Source organism: Schistocerca serialis, chromosome 7, assembly GCF_023864345.2.
Source record: "Schistocerca serialis cubense isolate TAMUIC-IGC-003099 chromosome 7, iqSchSeri2.2, whole genome shotgun sequence".
Taxonomy (NCBI): Eukaryota; Metazoa; Arthropoda; class Insecta; order Orthoptera; family Acrididae; genus Schistocerca; species Schistocerca serialis.
In genome coordinates this window covers 594705246-594729879 of record NC_064644.1, presented here as the reverse complement: position 1 = coordinate 594729879, position 24634 = coordinate 594705246, and the positions used below count along the sequence as shown (strand labels likewise).

Below are 24634 nucleotides of genomic sequence, written 5' to 3'. Positions count from 1 at the left end.
GTTCGTCGTAGTGGAATCCATGAAAGAAACGTGTTAGCCACTTTGCGCCCCTCCGTGTTTCAGGACATTTCACATCCTTGAAAGGCCTCAGTGATGCAATTCTTGCTGATACTGTGTCTTTGATACCAGCATCTTCTGTGCACGCTACGAGTGCAACATCTTTAAATGTGCATTGTCTACACTCATCACCATAGAAACCTTGAATGTCAGGAACAAAGTTCACACTGCAAGTTGTCATTGTGAAATGCTCTTGGTATGTCACAGCACTTGCTCATTTATAGACCACAACACCAGTAAGTGAGCAATCGTTAATTGGTGGTCATGTATAACCAGAGCATATGCTGCGATGTGTTCTGGGAAGTTCGATGAAGATTCAAATCCGATTCGTAAATCTAATGGTCCTGATTCAACTACCTCATTCTGCTTAGAACAGTCTATTACGATGATTGGTGCCAGCTGCTTGAATTTCCGTGGACTGAGTAGGCATTTTTCTCCTTCAGCACCTTCATCCATGTAAAATGTGAGACTCTATACATTCTTGTCCCACTGTAGCAGTAAACTGTCATAAGGGTACAATTCTGAATTCAAGTAAACTCTGGTATTATTTAAATTGCAGTTGTAAAATACGGTGGAATCATTTGCTAAATTCCCCCTTCTATTGGTCTGAAACTCAAGTATGACGAATCACAGTGGCTCCAGCTGCATGTTGGTTTTAATAGCCCACGTTTGTCTGCTCGCCATTGGTAGCACTGGACACTCAAAAAGCTCTAATGATAATGGAAAGGTAATGGCAGATACATAGTGGTATTCAGGACTTTTAAAAGCTTCAAACGCTCCTCATCAGCCACAGTCATGTGCGGCATTTTCCATATAATGTTACTGATGATGATCTGATTCTCCTCTTGGGGTCCTTGACTGTATGAGTTGCTATCCGTTGCGTTCCGTACTAGAATACGTTCCTCTTTAGCGTTCATAATACTTCACTGCATGTTCTCAAAGTACTCCATAAGCAGTAAAGCGGCGGTACTCTTCCGCTGTTCTGCCTGCCCAAAGGCTTGTTTATGAACCATCCTGCATATTCTAAATTATTGAAATACGAGGGTGATGATGAGACATACGTTTTAAGGGTTGATGCTATGCCAACATTAGGTGTATGATCACTCTCTACCCCACTGTTCGTGCCCTATTTGCTGGAACAGGAGTGCTCGTTCTTATTAAATGTCGAAATGTCGTAGAACCATAAGGCTTATGCAAGAAGTATTCCTAACATACGATTTACTCATAATATTCTACTGGATGTGATATATTCTGCGACGACGTCATTGCGAGGTTTTAAGCCTACTGATTTAACAAACTCAGGGTTCGTACGTGTTATCACTTTGAGGTTCTGCTGTGAAGTGCTGTGCTGTGCGCTTGTTTTACACCTTACGCCCATCCTGCCATAGAATTTGTCATAAGATGATTTCGTCAACATGAAAGTCAACAAGTTGGTTTTCCTGGTCCACAGTACGCAGCTCCAGGTAGTCCAATGTCTGAACTGTCACTGGAAGGTACGTAGCGTTGGTAGGAGTCTCAACAATCTTGTTCCAACTGATAGGAGAATTCGTAAATTGAATGAATCAATCTATCGTTGAGATATGAGTTCGTTGCAATGTTACACTCAGCACGGATAGGAGAACATTCACTGTCTGATCAGATTTGTAAAATTTACTGGGATCCGTCTTCAAAATCTGTTCCTTTGTGAAACACAGTAGTGGCCTATTGCACCTTTCTGCCCTCATTTTGGAACAAGTGCACTGATGTTTGCACGGAGCTCCATCCCTTTTTCAGATTGTTTTCAAACTTCGTTCAGATCGTCAGTACCGTAGCACCAGGTTCAATTTCCACAATTTCGTTTTTACATTAATTTCCAGATGCAGTTAATTGGTAGCCTCTGTGACCCAGAATGAGATTTTCACTCTGCAGCGGAGTGTGCGCTGATATGAAACTTCCTGCCTTTCGCGGGCAAGTGCTCTACCAACTGAGCTACCCATCGAACCCGGGACCTTTGCCTTTCGCGGGCAAGTGCTCTACCAAAGCAAAGGTCCCGAGTTCGACTCTCGGCCCGGCACACAGTTTTAATCTGGCAGGAAGTTTCATACCAGCGCACACTCCACTGCAGAGTGAAAATCTCATTCTGGAAACATCCCGCAGGCTGTGGCTAAGCCATGTCTCCGCAATGTCGTTTCTTTCAGGAGTGCTAGTTCTGCAACGTTCGCAGGAGAGCTTCTGTAAAGTTTGGAAGGTAGGAGAGAAGATAGGAGACGAGGTACTGGCAGAAGTAAAGCTGTAAGGACGGGGCGTGAGTCGTGCTTGGGTAGCTCAGTTGGTAGAGCACTTGCCCGCGGATGGCAAAGGTCCCGAGTTCGAGTCTCGGCCCGGCATACAGTTTTAATCTGCCAGCAAGTTTCAGCCTTTGTGATATTTGGGACAGTTTGTTTGTCTCCAATCAGCGCTATACTTCACAGTGCTTAAATCAAGTGGCGGGGAGTAATTCGCACACAATACAGAAGACCGTTCTTCCAAAGTCAGAGTGAACGACATTGCATCTAAACATCAACAGGTGAATGGATGATTAATGCCCGTCCTAACATACCATTTGAAAACGTCAGGAGGAACACGATGCATAGATGACCACGCAGAAATATATTAAATTCTTAGCATCGTCGAAAATAGTAGAATACATGTCTTCTGCCTGTGAAGTATCGTTGTAGTTCTTCTGGAGGTTGTAGGTCGCCGAATGAGTCGAAATAGTTGACGTTATTTGTATTTCTTTTTTTGGCATATGCTATCCAATGAGTTCCAGGTCCTCCAGCTACATCTAGATTCACAATTCCACATTCTCTTGACTTCCACATAGTCTTCGGTAATGTACTCCGCATAAACACAGCTCAGAATGCTTCTTTTGTTCTGTTTTAGGTCGTAAAGACAACTAGGGTCATATGCGCCCATGTCAGAATTGTAGAACACGAAGACAAAGAGAGGAGTTAAAAACGACTACACGTTAATCTCAGTCGACGGAAGAGAAGACAGCTAAAAACAGAGACGTGGATAAATGTCTATAAAATACGCCATAGCGAAACGGAGGTCCTGGACCTAAAATTAAATATCCTTCGAAATACTGCTACGACGGATAACATGTAGAACACTATCGACAGCTAAAACGACGAATAACTCAGACGGTAAACACAAAAGAAAACGTAAATCTTTAAAAAAAGGCATTTCGTCAGAAAAGATGGACCGTCAAAGTTTCAGTGCAACGAGCACAAAGTGATCGTAGAGCACCACTTAAAAAATGGCAATGGCTAAAAAAACAGTGCCCGATATGCAAGCTAGCTAAAATGATGTCCTCACAGCCAGAGGGCAGAGAGTAGGTGGTCCTAGCCCCTGGCAGATGCTTAATAACCCGGAGCTTGTTCCCACGAACGGAGGACCAGTGGTGATGCCGAAGTGACACCACCTGCCGACAGACAGCAACACAGAGGTCATCGGAGGGAGCGAGCTGAGGTAAGAGGACTGCGGCCTTGGCAGCAGCCTCGTTTCCTGTCAGACCAACGTGACCAGTATCCCACATGAACATGACAGTGGCTCCATCAAGAATGAGCAAGTGTTAGCTTTCCTGGAACCGTTACACTAAGAAATGGACGGTGTACAGCACACAGAGGTCTTGTGGGGTACTGAGTCGGAGCAGATGACGCGATTGGAATGCCTATGTCGCCAGATATATTGCGTGGCCTGATACAAGGCAAAGAACTCTGTTGTAAATACCGAGCAGTGTTCCGGAAGCCGATACCGAAAAAAGTCGGTGCCAATGACGAAGGCACTCCTGACAGCATAGTCAGTCCGAGAACCATAAGTGTACACAGAGGTACTATCGGGAAGATTCGTGCGAAGGTCGTGGAACAGCGATAGAGCGAGGCGTTAGTAGCGTTTTCAAAAAGCGAATAAAAGCTAAGGTGAACACAGGCCACCTCACGAAGCCAAGGTTGTGAAGGGTGCACACCCATCGGGAAGGTGGCAGGTAGCGTGAAGTTAAGCTGCCGGAGCAATACCCGAAAGCGAACTCCAGGAGATAACAGAGAAGAGGGACGTGCCTCATACTGGCGGTCGAAGGAGTCATCGAAAAAGAAGGCATGCGTATCTGCTCAGGAGAAAGTCATGGTGGTAGGACAGTGGTAGTTCAGCAGCTTCTGCATACAGACTCTCAACCGGGCTAGCGTAAAAGGCGCCAGTGGTAAAATGGATGACACGACGGTGGATAGTATTGAGACGACGTAAGAGGGATGGATGGGCAGATGCATATACGAGACACCCATAGTCTAGTTTCAAACGGACATGAGACTGGTACAAACAGATGTGGTTTGTTCGTTCTGCTCCCCAGGAAATACCACTGAGGATATTTAGAACATTGAGGGACCACACGCAGTGGGCTGCCAGGTAAGACACATGTGTGGACCAAGAAAGTTTCCTATCGAGCAAGAGCCCTGGGAATTTCAATGAACAGAAGAGCAACAGGCCTAAGATGTGAAGATGGTGGAAGAAACCAATTGCGCCACCAGAAATTCATACAAACGGTCGATGCTCCATGAGTAAAGATGATCGAGACATCGCTGAAGACGCCGCTCAGTGAGAAAGATTTGTGGAGGACTGCAATAGATGGCGAAATCATCAACGAAAAGCGAGCCGGAGATGCTCGGCGGGAGACAAGTCCGTATAGGGTTAATGGAGATGGCAAAGAGGACGACTCCTCAGGACGGAACCCTGAAGCACACCGTTTTCCTGGATAAAGGGATCTAACAAGACAGAACCCCAAAGTACCCTGAAAAGTTAGTCTTTTAAAAATTCCTGAAGGAAATTGGGCATGCAGCCACAGAAGCCCCAAGTATAGAGAGTACGGAGAATAGCAGTCCTTCAGCAGGCTTTCTCCAAATCGAAAAACACGGCCACACTATGAGATTTCCTCAGAAAACCATTCATGAGATGGGTGGACAAAGTGATACGAGGGTCAACTGCAGAACGGCTCGCCCGAAATCCACACTGTGCAGTCGTGAGCAAAATGCGAGATTCGAGCCACCATACCAGCTGGGCATGAATCATAAGTTCCATCACCTTACAAACACAATGGGGCAGTAGCTAGAAGGATGGTGTTTGTCTTTACCAGGCTTAGCTATGGGTACAATGGCATCAAGCTAATGTTTGGGAAACGGGCCCTTTCCCAGATACAGTTGTATGTATAAAGCAGAAAATGTTTGCCCATGGGAAAGGTGCTGCAACATCTGAATGTGATCATGGGGCAGAGGATTGGGATTAGTGATAGTATGGTCTAATTCCCTAATAGTAAAAGTGGAATTATAGCCCTCACGATTTTGAGATGAGAAGGGTATCGCCCGAGCCTCCTCTCGTCGTTTCCGATAGAGGAAGGTAGGATGATGGTGGGAGGCCCAAGGTGTTGGAGATAACAATAGGCTCCATTATTACATCGTCTGCTACTGCCAGGCCGGAAATTGGGGAATGGATCTTGGTCACAGGGAGCCGTTAGAGGTTGGCCCACACAACAAGAGGGGCTTAGTTTTTTGTACTTCTGAAAAACGCGACGACTCTGTGCCCGCAATTGTTTATAATGAATGCAGTTTGTCATCGTTGGACGACGGTTAAAACCGCGCGCAGAGCATGTCTCATTTTGCCAGCGGACTGGGCCCTGGCGTGGTAAAGAGCAAGTGCAGGGAATGGAACGCTGTGCGGCTGTAAGAATAACGTTTGTAAGATATTCTGCCAGGTCATCACAACTGGGGAAATGTTGTTCGTTGGAGGTCGCCAGGGAGGAGTAAAGCCTGGCCCTAATAAGCTGCCATTTGGGTGTGCAAGTAGGCGGGGTAGGAGTCAGAGGAACAGACCACTCAAGATGATGGGCAAGCTGGGAAGTGCAGAAGGATAGGTCGAAGGGTGCACAGAGTCTGAAATGAATTAGGATGCTGCTGTGTTAAGGCAGAGAAGGCTGACTGAGGTCAGCAAGAGGAAACATCTCGGGCAGGTTCTGGGAGAACCACAAAGGGGATGGTGCACATTAAAGTCACCAAGCAGAAAAAAGGAGTGAGGTAGCTGCCCAATAAGCTGGAGGAAATCTACCCTGCTGACATCGAATGACAAAGGGATGTAAACAATCAAAGGGAAAAGGTCAAGTGAGGAAAGAAAAGGCAAACTGCAACAGCCTGAAGTCGGGTAGTCAGGGAGATGGGTTAACTATGGATGTCATCCCATATGAGCAACATCACTCACTCATGGGATGAAATGCCGTCCTCGGGGCGAAGATCAGAATGGTATGGGAAGAAATGCGAGAGAACAAAGTGGTGGTGAGGACGTAATTTTGTTTCGTGGAGGCAGAGAACAAGCAGACGCGTGATTCTAAGAGCAGCCATAAATCCTCGCTATCTGATTGAAGGCTACGAATATTCCATTGAAAGAGAGCCATAACGAGGAAAGGGGAGGAGGGAAAAAATGAAGGGGTGTCACCTTAGCGGCTGCCGAGTGCCAGCCTTCGAAGACTCACTGCTACATGGCATAGAGGATGGGAGATCCTGCTCCATGAGATCTAAAGAGGCGTCAGCACTCTCCCTCTGTCAATCTGCTTAGTCCAAAGCAGAAAACGTTTGGCGGTGGGCACCAGCGACACGGAGGTCGGCCGGGCAAGTGTATTACGTGGCGATACCTTCGAAAAGGAACTCCAGGTTGGGGAAGGAGAAGAACGTTTGCTTTTGTTTGACTTTTTGGAGTCTTTCTGAATGGCAGAGGAAGGATGTAAGAAGTCTTTGTGGGAGTATTCCTTCCGTCCTTTCTGGCTTGCCGGTGGTGTAGCAGGTGACTTTTCCCTGTGAGACGGTGTTGCTACCATGACACTGGACGATTTCACAACCGCAGTGCTGAATTTGAGGTCGCATGTCTGCGTGGGCATGTCCTTCATGGAGCGAGATGTAGCAAGAACAGTACTGTAAGTGACAGTGGGAGAATGCAGGATTCGTGACTATCCTGTAACTTGCGAGCGACCAGGCAAGGCACTGTTTCATTTAGCCGGATCTCCTGGCTAGCCCGCTCATCGATGCATGGGACAATCTCGAGAGGAGGCAGCGTGGTCACCATCGCAGCTGGTATAGTGGGGAGAAGGACGGGACAATCGCTCTCATGAGCATCCCTATCATAGTTTATACATTTGGCTGGGTGTTGACAGGACATTTGAATGTGGTACTGGTAGCAGCGCATCGGATTCGGAGTGTACGGTCACACTCTGGCAACTACATAACGTGCTTTGATCTTGGACGGAAACACCACTCCATCAAAAGTGGGAAGAAGAGTGAATGTGGGCACCAAGAGTGCATCTACGTGTTTCATCACCAGATGGACAGCATTGACACCCTGATGAGAGAGTTACATTTGGATTTCTGCCTTGGTCACAACATCGAGCAGCCTAGTGTAAATAACATGACAGAAGAACTCAGAGTTCTGTGGGCCTTGACATGAACAGAATAGCCGTGAAGAAGCAAAGTGGCAAGCAGTTGTTGTGCTTGAGAATCTGAAGTAATCTCCAAAAGCAAAGTTCCCTTGCATAAATGAGAGCAGGGTTTAACAGGGTCAGCAATTGAATCAACACTTTTCTGAATAAGAAACGGATTTACCATTGTAAAACACTGACCGTTTTCAGTACGTGAAACCACGAGGAACCGTGGTGCAGCTGGGAGGGTCTTTGAATGGGGAGCTTGATTCTGTTTATGTCTGGTAGACATTGACTGCGAAGATGATGATTGGCTCATTGCAAGAAAATCCCCTGTGATTGTCAGCGTCTCCAATGCCGTGCTCTTTCCAACTCGTATCCCCGTCATAGGGAACTCATCCACCTTAGGTGACTATTCACAACTCAGGTCACATCTCCGGAAGCAGCTCAGGCAATCAAGCATCCCTGAGCCTGGCGTGTACCAGGGGTATGCGTGAACCCTACCTGTCGACCCAGGGTTGGGAACTATGCGTTCTCTAGTTGCCTGTTACGCTTCAGACGTTTACAGGGAGGAAGAAGGAAAAGAAGAACCTCAAACGCCTAAGCGGAGGAAGAATAGGAGATGGTGAACGAAGGTACGAATACGTTGGTGAAACTGTTCTGACGTCAGCCTCTGGAAACGTCGAACACGTTCCGAAAAACACCCCAGGTATGTTCCTCAATGGCGGGGAAAAAGAATAGCAAGAGTATACACGGAAGGGAAAAGATGCTGCTAGAGCTGGGGCCCTGTGGTAGCTAACCATGCACCTGGCTAAGAGCGGCGAGCCCCTTGAGGATACCGCAGAAGAGTCTTCGTAAGAAACCTCAGAAAATCTGTTTTTGTAAGCGCCATGTCTGATAGGAGTGCTAGAGGGCTTCTTTGTTTATGAAGAGTCCTAGTCCATTCTTGTATGGTTTCAAGTAAAGGCCTTTTCCAATGGTTGCTGCCTCCTGCAGTTGATCCTTCGAATTTTGTGCATTCGTGAGTGTCCTGGCAATATGCGCTGCACTCCCCGCCAGTGAAGCCACCGCTGAGTCTCACTAGGGCAGGAATGAGTAAGGGTATGATATTACGCGATGTCTTTGGTATTGTAGAACTCTGGATGTTTTAATCGATCTTTTTTTTTCACGCTTGTTTCTGCTTCAGGGCGCTTTTAGCTGCATACATCACTGTCAGGATGCAGTTTTTCAATCACTTTTCGGTTGTCTTCTTTCTTAGCGCACGACGTGCAGCGCTCACAACTTCTTCATACTCAGGCCCAACATAACCTTACCATGCTTGATTTTTTCAACTGCAAATGCTGCGATGCGTTACCTATACCAGTGTTCCTTCCTGCACGTATTGCCTTAGCTTTATCAGCTAAAATTCGATCGGCGGCGTGACGATCTTTATTTTCTGTGTATGCGATGTCGTGTGCCATACACGCTTTGTCCAGCAGATTTGTGGCCGAGCGGTTCTAGGCGCTACAGTCTGGAACCGCGCGACCGCTACGGTTGCAGGTTCGAATCCTGCCTCGGGCATGGACTTGCGTGCTGTGCTGAGGTTAGTTAGGTTTAAGTAGTTCTAATTTCTAGGGTACTGATGACCTCAGCAGTTACGTCCCATAGTGCTCAGAGACATTTGAACCTTTCTTTTTCCAGCAGATTTATCCCCTCATCACTGCGTGCGAGTCGTGTTTGATGTTTTGTTCCAGTTACATCCGTTAAAGTGTAATTCGACTGGTAGTTTGACGAGAATTCCACCTCCTCCTCTAACGCCGCATATCACGCATGTTATGCTACTGAGGTTGTTGTGGTCTGCGCGCCATTTTATGTAGCAAATCGCCAGCGTCGATCCAGCTGTTTTGAGATGCAGTAAAACCAAGCCATTTAGTCCCTTGACGCCGTATGACCCTCTCTACGAGATACAGATCAAATGTAATGACTGCTGTAAACAATATATAGGACAGACTGGTAGGAGCTTTGAGACCAGATTCAGGGAGCGCACCTACTCTCAAAACAAAACAGCTTTTGGGGCGCATATGGCTGCCTCAAAGCACTCAGTCACGAACATTGAACACAATTTAGACATCCTGCATAGAGCTCATAAGGGACGGTTTCTTAACATTTTGGAAGAAATTGAAATATACAGCCACAAAAATAAAGATCCGGATTTAATCCTCAACGAGCAAAGCGAATTCAATCATAACGCCTATTTCAGCATTTATTAAGACTTACTAAGATGACAACTGTTGCGTGTGGGGGTCCAGGCCGAGGGATGAGAGATGGTGCGTGGTGGAGAAGCCGGAAGATGCGTGCAGCGCCTGGCGTCGTTGACGGAGCTCTCCTGCGTGGCCCTCTTGCCCGCGGTGATGGACATCAGACACTGAGCGGATCGTGGCACAACACCGAAATGGCGGGAACCACGGAAGCAGGCCGTAGAGGAAAACAAGTCTAAACCAGCGCCATAGATATAGAAATCGCCCTACGTTTTTTACATCGTATAAAAATGATAATTTTACTGTTTTTTAATTTTGATAAGTACAGATTTTAACCTTGACAGCCGGCCGGATTGGCCGAGTGGTTCTAGGCGCTACAGTCTGGAGCCGCGCGACCGCTACGGTTGCAGGTTCGAATCCTGCCTCGGGCATGGATGTGCGTGCTGTCCTTATGTTAGTTAGGTTTAAGTAGTTCTAATTTCTAGGGGACTGATGACCACAGCAGTTAAGTCCCATAGTGCTCAGAGCAATTTGAACCATTTTTTAACCTTCACATCTACAGATTTTAATTAAGTAATTTTGGAGATAAAAGTTAATCAAAAAAATCTACTGAATGCAATATGTGCGGCCGGCCGAAGTGGCAGTGCGGTTCTAGGCGGTGCAGTCTGGAACCGCGAGACCGTTACGGTCGCAGGTTCGAATCCTGCCTCGGGCATGGATGTGTGTGATGTCCTTAGGTTAGTTAGGTTTAACGAGTTCTAAGTTTTAGGGGACTAATGACCTTTGAAGTTGAGTCCCATAGTGCTCAGAGCCAATGCAATATGTGCAAATAGAATGTAACAAATGTACCAGACGCCACCTGTCGGTAATAGTGTTATAATTAATATCAATGACGTGCATTCTGCCAATCAATTTCATGTGACGCAACATGTGAAAGTTGCTGGATTTGGACGGGTTACTCCTGTAACTGAAATATCAGATACGTTCTGGTACATTTGATGTTGATTAGATAGGATGAAAAAGATTTGCTTTCGTGAAGTAGTAAATTAGTATGATTATCGTTACAGATCTGAAGATGGTTGTGAATGAACCGAAACCGGTCATACGAATAAAAAAAAATTTTCCAATCAAGACGGATTATAAGTGACATTGTACAATCACTGATTGCTGCTATCCCATCAGATATGTCTGTTTTTGCAATGTGCGATATTTGCTACCTTCTCATCCACTACACCCTCACTTTGTCCATGCAGTATCACTGGAATATTCTGCTATGGCGCGTATGATGGGCTCGAGTACCGGGCTGTGTCACCTTGATTATGACTCCTTGTGCTCTTCTGCATGTCAGGGACTGGCTGAGTGTCTCCAACCAACAATAACTGCCCACTGTCTTGTACCAACAAGCCGACCATGTGCGCAACAGGAACCCAGGGTGCTGCCACCGCAGCAGGTCCCAACAAACTGGGACATGTCGCTGCTGCAGACCAACCAAAGGCTGGAAGACGCCACATCCACTGATGAGCAAAAAAGCGATAATAGCAACACAAAGACTTCATCTCTCTCACAACGACAGTTGTTGTTGTTGTCGTCTTCAGTCCTGAGACTGGTTTGATGCAGCTCTCCATGCTACCCTATCCTGTGCAAGCTTCCTCATCTCCCAGTACTTACTGCAACCCACATCCTTCTGAATCTGCTTACTGTATTCATCTCTTGGCCTCCCTCTATAATTTTACCCTCCACGCTGCCCACCAATGCTAAATTTGTGATCCCTTGATGCCTCAAAACATGTCCTACTAACCGGTCCCTTCTTTTTGTCAAGTTGTGTCACATACTCCTCTTCTCCCCAATTCTATTCAATACTTCATCATTAGTTATTTCATCTACCCATCTAATATTCAGCATTCTTCTGTAGCACCACATTTTGAAAGCTTCTATTCTCTTCTTGTCCAAACTATTTATCATCCATGTTTCACTTCCATACATGGCTACACTCCATACAAATACTTTCAGAAACGACTTCCTGACACTTAAATCTATACTCGATGTTAGCAAATTTCTCTTCTTCAGAAACGATTTCCTGGCCATTGCCAGTCTACATGTTATATCTTCTCTACTTCGACCATCATCAGTTATTTTGCTCCCCAAATAGCAAAACTCCTTTACTACTCATTTCATAATCTAATTCCCTCTGCATCACCCGACTTTATTCGATTACATTCCATTATTCTCGTTTTACTTTTGTTGATGTTCATCTTATATCCTCCTTTCAAGACACTGTCCATTGCATTCAACTGCTCTTCGAAGTCCTTTGCTGTCTCTGATAGAATTACAATGTCATCGGCGAACCTCAAAATTTTTATTTCTTCTCCATGGATTTTAATACCTACTCCGAATTTTTCTTTTGTTTCCTTTACTGCTTGCTCAATATACAGATTGAATAACATCGGGGAGAGGCTACAACCCTGTCTCACTCCCTTCCCAACCACTGCTTCCCTTTCATGCCCCTCGAGTCTTATAACTGCCATCTGGTTTCTGTACAAATTGTAAATAGCCTTTCGCTCCCTGTATTTTACCCCTGCCACCTTTAGAATTTGAAATTCGTAAGGTCAGTATTACCTCACGTGTTCCAATATTTCTACGGAACCCAAACTGATCTTCCCCGAGGTCGGCTTCTACTAGTTTTTTTCCATTCGTCTGTAAAGAATTCGCGTTAGTATTTTGCAGCTGTGACTTATTAAACTGATAGTTCAGTAATTTTCACATCTGTCAACACCTGCTTTCTTTGGAATTGGAATTATTGTATTCTTCTTGAAGTCTGAGGGTATTTCGTCAGGACTGGCTCTCCCAAGGCCGTCAGTAGTTCTAATGGAATGTTGTCTACTCCCGGGGCCTTGTTTCGACACAGCCGGCCGAAGTGGCCGTGCGGTTAAAGGCGCTGCAGTCTGGAACCGCAAGACCGCTACGGTCGCAGGTTCGAATCCTGCCTCGGGCATGGATGTTTGTGATGTCCTTAGGTTAGTTAGGTTTAGCTAGTTCTAAGTTCTAGGTGAATAATGACCTCAGCAGTTGAGTCCCATAGTGCTCAGAGCCATTTGAACCATTTGAACCTTGTTTCGACTCAGGTCTTTCAGTACTGTGTCAAACTCTTCACGCAGTATCGTATCTCCCATTTCATCTTCATCTACATCCTCTTCCATTTCCATAATATTGTCCTTAAGTACAGCGCCCTTGTGTAGACCCTCTATATACTCCTTCCACCTTTCTGCTTTCCCTTCTTTGCTTAGAACTGGGTTTCCATCTGAGCTCTTGATATTCATACAAGTGGTTCTCTGTTCTCCAAAGATCTCTTTAATTTTCCTGTAGGCAGCATCTATCTTACCCCTAGTGAATGAAGCCTCTACATCCTTACATTTGTCCTCTAGCCATCCCTGCTTAGCCATTTTGCAATTCCTGTCGATCTCGTTTTTGAGACGTCTGTATTCCTTTTTGCCTGCTTCATTTACTGCAACGACAGTAAGCAGAGATATTAGGTAAGGGGTACTTACTCTTCCACAGCTTCTTCCTATTCTGCTGCTGCTGTGCAGTGTCTGAGGATCTCGGCTGGTGCTTCATGCTGTGTGACTGCAACTGAGGCAACTGGGTCCATCTTGTATCCCCAATGTGATCGGATGTTGCGTTCCTATTGACTACTGCCAATTTCAAGCACCTCTGGTGGCATAATTGTGAACGAGGCCTGTCGATTGACTCTTTGGATTGGAGGCAGACGTCTCTTGTGAGGTGGAAAACTCATTGTGAATTTCAAAAATGCCAAGCAGTTGTAACAATAGTATCGGTCTGCATGAATTGCAGAATGCATCTTGATAGCATCCTGCTTATTCTATTGCACAGCCATTATCTTCTGGACAGTATTTATCTTCTTCTTCAGGCACTAATCCAATATAACTCCTTTCCATTCTGTATGCAGGAGGCTATGGGTGCAGTCCTCAGCTGTATGCTTAGAGGCAACATGGCTGTTGAACTCCTCCCGGTCAGAGGACAGCAGCTCTTCGATAGAACACATTCCGCAGAGCACTGAGGATAGCGAGCGAGTGATGATGGGATGAGAGGATCGGTTGGTGGAGGGGAAAGTGGATGGGAATGAGCAGTTGACGCTCTTCAATGGTATATATTACGTATACAAATATGTTTCCAATGAAGGAAATTAGCATCAACTGCCTGCCTCTTCCGTTTTCGAAGAGTGAATGCTTCATGTGGAATATCTCGGCAGTTTGCGCATGTGCATGAGCGTGTATCGGCTGCAATACGCATCTTGGCTCCATTCCTCTGCGTGGCAACAATCTACTACACCCAATTCCTCTGCTTCTTTCTCCTACACTGTACCATACTCCTTCCACCTTTCTGCCCCCCGCGTCGTGAGCTATGACTACACTGCTGCCTTGAATGCAGCTACTGACAGCAGCTCTGTCCTTCACATTCATCTCGCTGATAGAACACATCATGATGCTTGCAGAACAAGAGCTTAGCATAGACTGAATGTCTCGCACCAATTCTGGTCACGTGAGTGGCGAAAAGAAAGGTCCCACCCAAATTTTAGTTTCCTGACAATTGCTGGTTGGGGTTGCAGGGTGGGACATCAGCAAAGCCCTGGGTCACAGAAATTGCCACCATTTTTGAAATTATCCATTTTTGAAATTCTCCACTTTTGAATTTCTTCCCAAATTTCGAATTTCCCTCCAAATTTCGGAATCCCCGCCAAATTTCGGAATTTCTGCCAAATTTAGAAATTCTCACCAAATTCGAAATATCGCAAAAATTCGAAATCCCCATCGATAAGGGCAGGAGGGGGAGGGAGAGGTGAGGGGGTTGGGACTCATGTGCCAGCTGGAGAAAGCCCATGACGTCATCCAAGAGTGGGGGCTAATTAATTGATAAATTTCATTAATTTGCATATCCTTTTTTGGCAAAAGTATCCCAGTACCGCCACCATCTTACTCACTATTCACAACAAACCATGGTAGCAACTGAGTGTGCTATCGACTTCAGACTCTCGCTCGATATTTCTCTTTGCATGATTTCGCACATTTTGATGGCTGCAGGAGAATGTAGTGTTTTCACCAATAATATTTGATGATTTTGATTTTGCAATTAAGAAGGATACCGATGCATCAGTTCTCAGAGATTTTTTAGGAGCTGATTGAGGAATCTAACGTTTCCTTTTAGTTGTTGCTCATGACACTTAAAACGATTGGTGGGTTTACTTACATGGGTTGGATGTTTTGTCTGCAAGTGTCTCTTTACATTTATACGCTTCAAGCTATCGTTGGCTAAAATATCGAAACAAGGAACACGTTTGGTTGTTTCTCATTAATCAAATTATTTATGGTAAACCCTAATGTCAGATATTCAACGTAATGTTTGCGCACTTTGGTTTTGTGTTTAGAACTAACATTGCTGATTGGAAGAAGCAAATGTACTTTGATTAAAGCGAATTTTTTCCCTATTTTAAATTTATATACTTTATATAAATATACTTTCAAAGGCGCACAGACAGTCAGTGAATCACTCCCATGGGATATCTCTGCAAATCAGCCACTTATCCAAGGGAGCGGCGTAATTTGTATCACTTTACGAGGTGCATTCAAGTTCTAAGGCCTCCGATTCTTTTTCTCTGGACTGGAAAGAGATAGAAACATGCGCATTGTTTTAAAATGAGACCGCGTTCATTGTCAATACGTCCCAGAGATGGCAGCACCGCACGGCAGATGGCATTTTACCGCCAGCGGCAAGAATGAGAACTGTTTTAAATACTTAAAATGGAGACGTTTTCCTTACTTAAACAGCGTGAAATCATTCGTTTTCTGAATTTGCTTGGTGTGAAACCAATTGAAATTCATCGACAGTTGAAGGAGACATGTGGTGATGGAATTATGGATGTGTCGCAAGTGCGTTCGTGGGTGTGACAGTTTAATGAAGGCAGAACATTGTGTGACAACAAACCGAAACAACCTCGGGCTCACACAAGCCGGTCTGACGACATGATTGAGAAAGTGGGGAGAATTGTTTTGGGGGATCGCCGAATGACTGTTGAACAGATCGCCTCCAGAGTTGGCATTTCTGTGGGTTCTGTACACACAATCCTGCATGACAACCTGAAAATGCGAAGTGTCATCCAGGTGGGTGCCACGAATGCTGACGGACGACCACATGGCTACCTGTGTGGCATGTTGCCAAGCAATGTTGACGCGCAGTGACAGCATGAATGGGACTTTCTTTTTGTCGGTTGTGACAATGGATGAGACGTGCATGCCATTTTTCAATCCAGAAACAAAGTGCTAGTCAGCTCAATGGAAGCACACAGATTCACCGCCACCAAAAAAATTTCGGGTAACCGCCAGTGCTGAAAAAATGATGGTGTCCATGTTCTAGGACAGCGAGGGCGTAATCCTTACCCATTGCGATCCAAAGGGCACTACGGTAACAGGTGCATCCTACGAAAATGTTTTGAAGAACAAATTCCTTCCTGCACTGCAACAAAAACGTCCAGGAAGGGCTGCGCGTGTGCTTTTTCACCAAGACAACGCACCCACACATTGAGCTAACGTTACGCAACAGTTTCTTCGTGATAACAACTTTGAAGTGATTCCTCATGCTCCCTACTTACCTGACCTGGCTCCTAGTGACTTTTGGCTTTTTCCAACAATGAAAGACACTCTCCGTGGCCGCACATTCACCAGCCGTGCTGCAATTGCCTCAGCGATTTTCCAGTGGTCAAAACAGACTCCTAAAGAAGCCTTCGCCGCTGCCATGGAATCATAGCGTCAGCGTTGTGAAAAATGGTGTACGTCTGCAGGACGATTACGTCGAGAAGTAACGCCAGTTTCATCGATTTCGGGTGAGTAGTTAACTAGAAAAAAAATCGGAGGCCTTAGAACTTGAATGAACCTCGTATTTTAAATCCGGTTAACTACTTCCAGTGATCATGTACTTTAATTCAGCTTTTGATGACTTCTACCTTTGTTTGACTCTGAAAGCCTGGCTGAAATCGAATGAACACTTACAGTGTCTGTGTTCAGCAACGTGCTCTTGGAGTCAGTGTTGCAAGGAAGTGGCAGTCACATTGTCAAGCCGTTTACTGTCATTAGCACGGGCGTCAGTAGCACTAGCTCAATACGGAGGGTATAGATCACAAGGGTATCAAAACCGGAGATCCCCTTGCAAAAGAGGGTGCCTCAGGCCATTACATTTCAATAGCAGTTAAAACTCCTAAGGCGCGCCAATTTGAATCTGAGTAAAAACACATTTTGCGATTACCGACTACAAAAAAGTTGTGTAATATTATAAATTTGTATACAAAGTATCTATTTAGGGGACTGAGAATCTGCGATCGAGAAGTCTCTTCACACTCTTCGTCCTCAATGACCAAGAGCAGCCTGTGCACACTCTAAACTGCTATGTGATTGAGCCTCTGCTGTGTCATTGTTGAACATAGTTCTCCGGTCGTCGTAGGGATCTAAAACAGCCATCTGCTTCGCAGCTTGAAGACGAGCACGTAAGCCTAAGTCTTGTCAGTGTTTCGACATTAGCAAATAATTCTCGAACATTTTTTACTGTTAATTCTTACTGCACAAGAACTTCTAGTATGTCTAATTAGTTAAGTCTGGATATTTTCGTTCAACGGTGTCTTTTTCTGTCAACTAAGATTCAAAAAATTTACATTGATGATATGGGGGATGGGGGGGGGGGGGGAGAGAGAGAGAGAGAGAGAGAGAGAGAGAGAGAGAGAGAGAGAGAGAGAGAGAGAGAGAGAGAGATAGCTGAACCGCCCCCTCCCCCCCCCCCCCCCCCCCCCCCCGACAGTGTCAACCATAATCGTAGTTAGTAATGTTTGCAAAGCAGCAACCCTGCGGGTGATTGATGACAGAGGACGTCTGCAGGACGATTACGTCGAGAAGTAACGCCAGTTTCATCGATTTCGGGTGAGTAATTAACTAGAAAAAAAATCGGAGGCCTTAGAACTTGAATGAACCTCGTATTTTAAATCCGGTTAACTACTTCCAGTGATCATGTACTTTAATTGAGCTTTTGATGACTTCTACCTTTGTTTGACTCTGGAAGCCTGGCTGAAATCGAATGAACAGTTCACCTCTCTCGAGGTGAGAGTTATGTCTAAAAAGGCGGGTCTTGGCCGCTGATCAATACCACGACCACCCCGATGGAAGTGCGTGGACAAAGCTGTAAGAATGAATGGGTGATGAAATAGTAACAGCTGTCACAGCTTTTCTCAGCATTGCCTGCTGAGACGGTCTGCTGGTCAGTTATTGTAAAATGACAGAGCAAATTAACGTGGGGGAGCTTGCCAACATGGTTCATGGAAATGAGAATCTGATTCTAGCAATATCTGTTCACTGGAAGCCTTTCTTACATAACATGAGGTACATTACTTCCATCCCTTCCAACAAAAATTTATTTCGAAGCAACTATGTTAGGTACAGTTGTGCGGTACGTTGTAAAAGGTGACTGAACTTGTGAAGTTTATTACTGTTATTATTCCACATGCGACTCGTTTGTTTCCCGTATAACGTCCAGGTGACACTGTTTCTCTCCGTGTCTTTGCCAACACCTCTGCAGTCACCGCCTCTACAACATTCGTATTCATACCGTGAAAGTTTGCACAGCAGGAACTGGTGACCGGAACACTTTATCTGTAAGGCTGCGCGACAGAAAAGTCAAGACGATTTGGTGAACGTGGTGGACAAGATTTTGACCGTCCCTACCGACCAATCTGCCTACAAATATTTCATCCAAGGACTGGCAGACAAATAACCTCCAGTGTGTGGTACACCTTCCTGTTGAAACAGTATCCATGATTGAAATTCCTGTAATTGAAGTGCAACTTAAATTTTCAGTACGTCCAGGTACAATGTTGCCGTAATGGTAGGCTTGATGAAAAGAAAAGGCATAGACATGCAGAATTGTATCCACAAAAAACTGTGAAAAGCTACCATTACAGTCGCGTGGGGTAACCGAGCGGTCTAGGGCGTCTTGCCACGGTCCGCGCCGCTTCCCCGTCGGAGCTTCGAGTTCTCCCTCGGGCGTGGGGGTGTGTGTCGTCCTTAGCGTAAGTTAGTTTAAGTTAAGATTAAGTAGTGTGTAAGCTTAGGGACCGATGACCTCAGCAGTTTGGTCCCATAAGACCTTACCACAAATTTCCAAGCTACCATTTGCAACAAACCGAGTAACTGTATCTAGCATAGTTTCTTAGAAATTAATGGATAAGAAGGGGCCGGCCGAAGTGGCCGTGCGGTTAAAGGCGCTGCAGTCTGGAACCGCAAGACCGCTACGATCGCAGGTTCGAATCCTGCATCGGGCATGGATGTTTGTGATGTCCTTAGGTTAGTTAGGTTTAATTAGTTCTAAGTTCTAGGGGACTAATGACCTCAGAAGTTGAGTCCCATAGTACTCAGAGCCATTTGATAAGAAGGGATGCAAGAAGGGAAGGACTTTATGCTCATCCTGTATATAAATGCGGAAATTCGTGCGACACCAAATATACAACTCTTGTTGGAAGGAAATCAATTATTTAGCTTTAGAATCGGCTATTGTTCCATGCAGTTGGAAGTCTAGGAATAGGGATGTTACACGTAAGCAGACTTCTTTCGCATTGCTTGGTGTTACAGTGTGACTGCGTTTGACTTACGTGTTTCAAGCAGTTTACGGCGGCTGGAAGGGAGCTGTGTGGCGAACATAGTGTCTGTATCGAAATAAGCTAAGGATTCCGATTAAATCCAGCGGAACGGAACGCTGGCGCCAGACAGAGCACTACCGTCGAGAGCTTGGAAATACAGGCGGCCTGCCGGCGAGCACACAAATAGGCGGGTATTCCCCTCCAGGGCACTCCACGTGGGTCCAGCCTCGTCCGCTGCTCAGCAGAGAAGGCAGTAACAAGGAACATGAAGATTTAAACAGAAGGAGCATTGCAGACGACACAAAATGGAATATCACGCAGTTGTTAAAATCTACTCAAACCGGAAAGCGAAATTAGAAAAGTACGAGCAGTAGAAACGATCGCTGATTATGGGGGTGTTACGTAATACAAAACGAATAGTGAAAGCATAAGATTTACTAAATTAAATTGATTGGGTCCATACATTCAGTAGTTGTGGCAGAGCACGTCCTGTTCAGAGCTTGCGGGATTCCAATTCTGGTATCGGTAGTGATGGGGGGCGCTCATCTTCTATAGAAGACGAACTGCATCACGCCAGGCTTAAGGTTGGTAATCAAAACAACAATGAAACAGTACCGATAATAGCCTACGGGAAAATGATGTGTTATTGAGCAGATCAGATACATAATTTTATGAAATGTTCTACAGATTCATTCCTTTCTGCTCATTGTACGAGCGGTGTCCAATTAGTAACTGAACTGTTTTTCGGCCATTTTCTATTTAAAAGATGCAGAATTTGTTGTGAGACGTCGTAGGATATTCCCGTTTCAGCGCCTACAGTTTCACGAAGTTCCGGAAGGTGGCGGCGCCATAAGAAGCCTTCAAAATGGCGTCTGTAATGGAAGTGCGTTCCAAGCACAGAGCTGTGACTGTTTCTTTTGGCGGAAAACCAGAGAATCACAGATACTCATAGGCACCTACAGAATGTCTACGGATACCTGTCAATGAACAAAAGCACGGTGAGTCGCCGGGCTAGGCGTCTGTCATCATCGCAACAAGGTCGCGCAAACGTGTCATGTATTCCGTGGGCGGCCGCACGGATTCTGACTCCTGTGAAGCTGGAAAGTGCAGACACTCGCATTCCAGGTGATCGACGGACTGCAGTCGAACATCTCGCTGCACAACTGTCGGTAGTGCTGACACACTATTCCACGAGTTGGGATACTCGAAGGTGAATGCTCGCTCGCTGGGTGCCTCGCCGCCTAACACAACACCATAAACAGCAACGAAGGAATATCTGTGTGTTACAGTTTTTGTGTAACATCGTCACGGGCGATGAAACATGGGTTCATCACTTCGAACCGGAAACAAAACGGCAGTCGATGGAGTGGCGCCACACCATCTCTCCTCCAAAGAAAAAGTTCAAAGCTGCACCCACTGCCGGAAAAGTCATGGCGACGGCCTTCTGGATCTCTCAAATGGTTATTCTGTTTATGTCCTCCGTAATGGTGCAACGATCAACTCTATTGTACTGTACTGCCGGCAGCAAACTGAAGAAACGGCTTTATCGTGTTCGTCACCACAAAAATGCAAGCGAACTTCTCCATGACAACGCAAGGCCTCACACAAGCTTGTACATCCGAGGGGAGCTCACAAATTTCTTTGGACTGCTCTTCCTCAAAAACCCTAAAATCGGATCTCGCATCTTCCGATTTCCATCTGTTTGGCCCAATGAAAGATACACTCCGTGGGAAGAGGTACGTGGATGATGGGGAAGTTACTGATGCAGCAAGGTGTTGACTCCGTCGTCGACCAGTAGAGGGTACCACGCGGAAATGCAGGCCCTCCAGTAAGGTGGCATAAGGCCGTCGCATTGCACGGAGAGTGGGGAATAATACGGTGTATTGGAATCCTGAATAAAACCAACCTGCTTTCAGAAAAGAATGTGTTGTATTACTTACTGAACACCCCTCATAATGTCACAAGTGCGGCAACTTGAGGTGGCATGGACTCGTCTTTGGAGGGCCCTGCAGAAATACTGACCCATGCTGCCTCTATATCCACTCATAATTACGAAAGTGTTCGTGTTGGGCGACCTGGGTGGCCAAATCATTCGAATGGTTCAAATGGCTCTGAGCACTATGGGACATAACTTCTGAGGTCATCAGTCCCCTAGAACTTAGAACTACTTGAACCTAACTAACCTAAGGACATCACACACATCCATGCCCGAGGCAGGATTCGAACCTGCGACCGTAGCGGTCGCGCGGTTCCAGACTGTAGCCCCTAGAACCACTCGGTCACACCGGCCGGCCCAAATCATTCGATTGAATTATCCAGTGTTCTTGAAACAAACTCCAATCAACTGTTGGCCGGTTACAATTCCATCGCTGTTTTGGAACATGAAGTCAATTAATGGCTGCAAATGGCCTCCAAGTAGCCGAACGTAGCCATTTCCAGTTCAAGATCGGTTCAGTTGGACCAGAGGATCCAGTCCATTCCATGTAAACACATCCCACACCATTATGGAGCCACCACCAGCTTACTCAATGCCTTGTTGAAAATTTGTGTCCATAGCCTTATGGGATCCTACGCTGTAATCCTACAATCAACTCTCATCTATTGAAATCGGGACTCATCGAACCAGGCCACTGTTTTCCAGTCGTCTTGGGTCCAACCAATTTGCTGCCATAGCCAATCAACGCCAAATTTCGCCGCTCTGCCATAACGGATACGTTTGTCGTAGGTCTCACACTGATTTTTGCGATTATTTCACGCAGGGCTCCTTGTCTCTTAGCACTGACAACTGTACGCAAATTCCGTTGCTCTCGGTCGTTAAGCGAAGGCCGTCGGTTACTGCGTTGTCCATGGTCAGAGGTAATGCCTGAAATTTTCTATTTTCGGCACACTGTTGACACTGTGGATATCGGAATACATGCAGCACGGAGGGGGAAAGGTGCTGCAAAGGCTTGGGCCCTGTGGTAGCCAAGCATGAACCCGCCACAGAGCGGCAAACCCCCTTGTGGGGCGAAGAGTGGTCAAAAATGGTTTTGGTGTTCTAAGGTCTGTATTTACTGATATCTGAAAAAACGAAAAAGATTCTCATGCCTACTTACTTACATAATGTCACGTGCCCTTTACACTTCAGTAGGTAGTCTCGAAACGGAAATCAATGAATTAATAATTCCTGGTCGATGGAGGAATGAGCGTGAGGGGTCATTACTCAAGATGCTGAAAGTTGCCACGCAAAGAGTGGGAAACAATGCCAAGGAAACACGTTTGCACCTTGCCACTCACTTTGTTACAAACGGTACAATTCGATGGAAATATAATTATTAAATTAAATATGATCAAAAGGCCTTTGTAATCTACATTCTAACTCCTTTTCCTTTCATCAGTCATACTAGGATTAAAAGTTGAAAGTACTGTAAAGGAAAATACGTACTCTTGCTATGTGGAGGAGGAGGAGATTACTGTTTACCGTCCCGTCGACAACGAGGTCATTAGAGACGGAGCACAAGCTCGGATTAGGGAAGGATGGGGAAGGAAATCGGCCGTGCCCTTTCTAAGGAACCATCCCGGCATTTGCCTGAAGCGATTTAGGGAAATCACGGAAAACCTAAATCAGGATGGCCGGACCCGGGATTGAACCGTCGTCCTCCCGAATGCGAGTCCAGTGTGGTAACCACTGCGCCACCTCGCTCGGTCTTGCTATGTATCGACAGTTTAATTGTCTACCATAAACTCGAGCTCATGGAAATCAAACAACCTGGAAGCATAACTTGTTCCTTAATCCGTAAATAAATAACAAACCTTTAAATTTGTGTGCCCATCGTAGTTAGTGATCTCTAAATTTGAACTCTTTCTGAAAATTTGTGAATTTAATATATTAAGTTTCTTGTATCTAAAAAATTTTAAAACTTATACATTTTGCAGTCGCAAACCACTGTCTGTTTTAATAAACAAAAGGTTTATGATAAAGAAAAAGTGCTTCTATCAACTCCTGACGGGTAAAATAAAGTTATACATTATCAGTGTTCATAAGTGTATCCTCACAATTACGTAATTAAAAATAATTCAACCTGTATACACTCTAGAAATTCAATACATGTTTCTTTTCAGTTCTTGAATCAGCATCTTTATTTCGCTGCTAATGTCCTTCCATGCACCGACCGGGTATTTTTGATGTGACAGTCTGCGTGCACTGGGTCCCGCAATACCTCTTTTGCTTTGCACAGCTCTGTGAGGTCAAGCAACGTCTCGTCGCCATTTCTGCTGCACACGAGCAGCAGAACTACTGTATCGATTGTACAAGCCCAGCAGTTTGAAATCGCTTTTGCTGTGGGCCGGTACACTGCTCCACTGTCAAATCGCTGTGCGGCAAGTTGGACTGTTGTCAGCCGCAGGATGCAAACCGCATGGACTGCGCAAGGCACAGCTCCAAACGCTGCCGTGTGCTGCCACACTCAGTGGATACGCAGCTTAACACAACTGCAACACAACTGAGGTACACTAAGCTGTGTCAGAGAATTTGAAGTGCCTTGGCTCCTTTAGCCTTGGATGAAGCACCCTTTGTTGCCACCAACAAAATGTAGTCTCTGATCACACCATCTGGCCCCAGTACCTCCATAGAGTTGTCAAACCAAACTGGCAAGTGGCAAGTTGTTTACTCTGTCGAGGGCTTCACACGTCAGGAGGAACATTTCTCCAGGCCTGTCAACTTTTAGGACGCCAACAACAACATTTGGAACATAACAGCCATCTATGTCTGTGTTTGATCTGCGGACATCCAGACCTTTTGTGTCAGCAACAATAATTCTTATTTTTTGTTGAGAACCCCGTCATAGCATGCAGACAAATAGCCTCTGCTCAATGTATATTCATCTGGAGCTGGATGTGTTGTGTACTTCTGCAAAACCTGTCTTGTAGCGTGGATTCCTCAGCTTCTCCAATCGGATATTGCAAGAGACCACACCTAAAAAGCCTTAGACTGAAGCGCCAAAGAAACTGGTATAGGCATATTCATTCAAATACAGAGATATGTAAGCAGGCAACACCTATATAAGACAACAAGTATCTGGCGCAGTTGTTACATCGGTTACTGCTGCTACAATGGCAGTTTATCAACATTTAAGTGAGTTTGAAAATGGTGTTATAGTCGGCGCATGACCGATGGGACGCAGCATCTACGAGGCAGCGATGAAGTGGGGA

The 24634-nt window shown here is 45.6% G+C and overlaps 1 protein-coding gene and 1 non-coding gene across 2 annotated transcripts in view; one reads left to right on the top strand and one right to left on the bottom strand.

Moving 5' to 3' along the window:
• Positions 1-24634, bottom strand: part of LOC126413274 (odorant receptor 94b-like) — a 213235-nt gene that overhangs the window by 83693 nt on the left and 104908 nt on the right. The gene's annotated exons all lie outside the window — the stretch shown is intronic.
• Positions 2350-2424, top strand: Trnap-cgg (transfer RNA proline (anticodon CGG)). The gene has a single exon. It is a non-coding gene; the product is annotated as a tRNA-Pro (tRNA).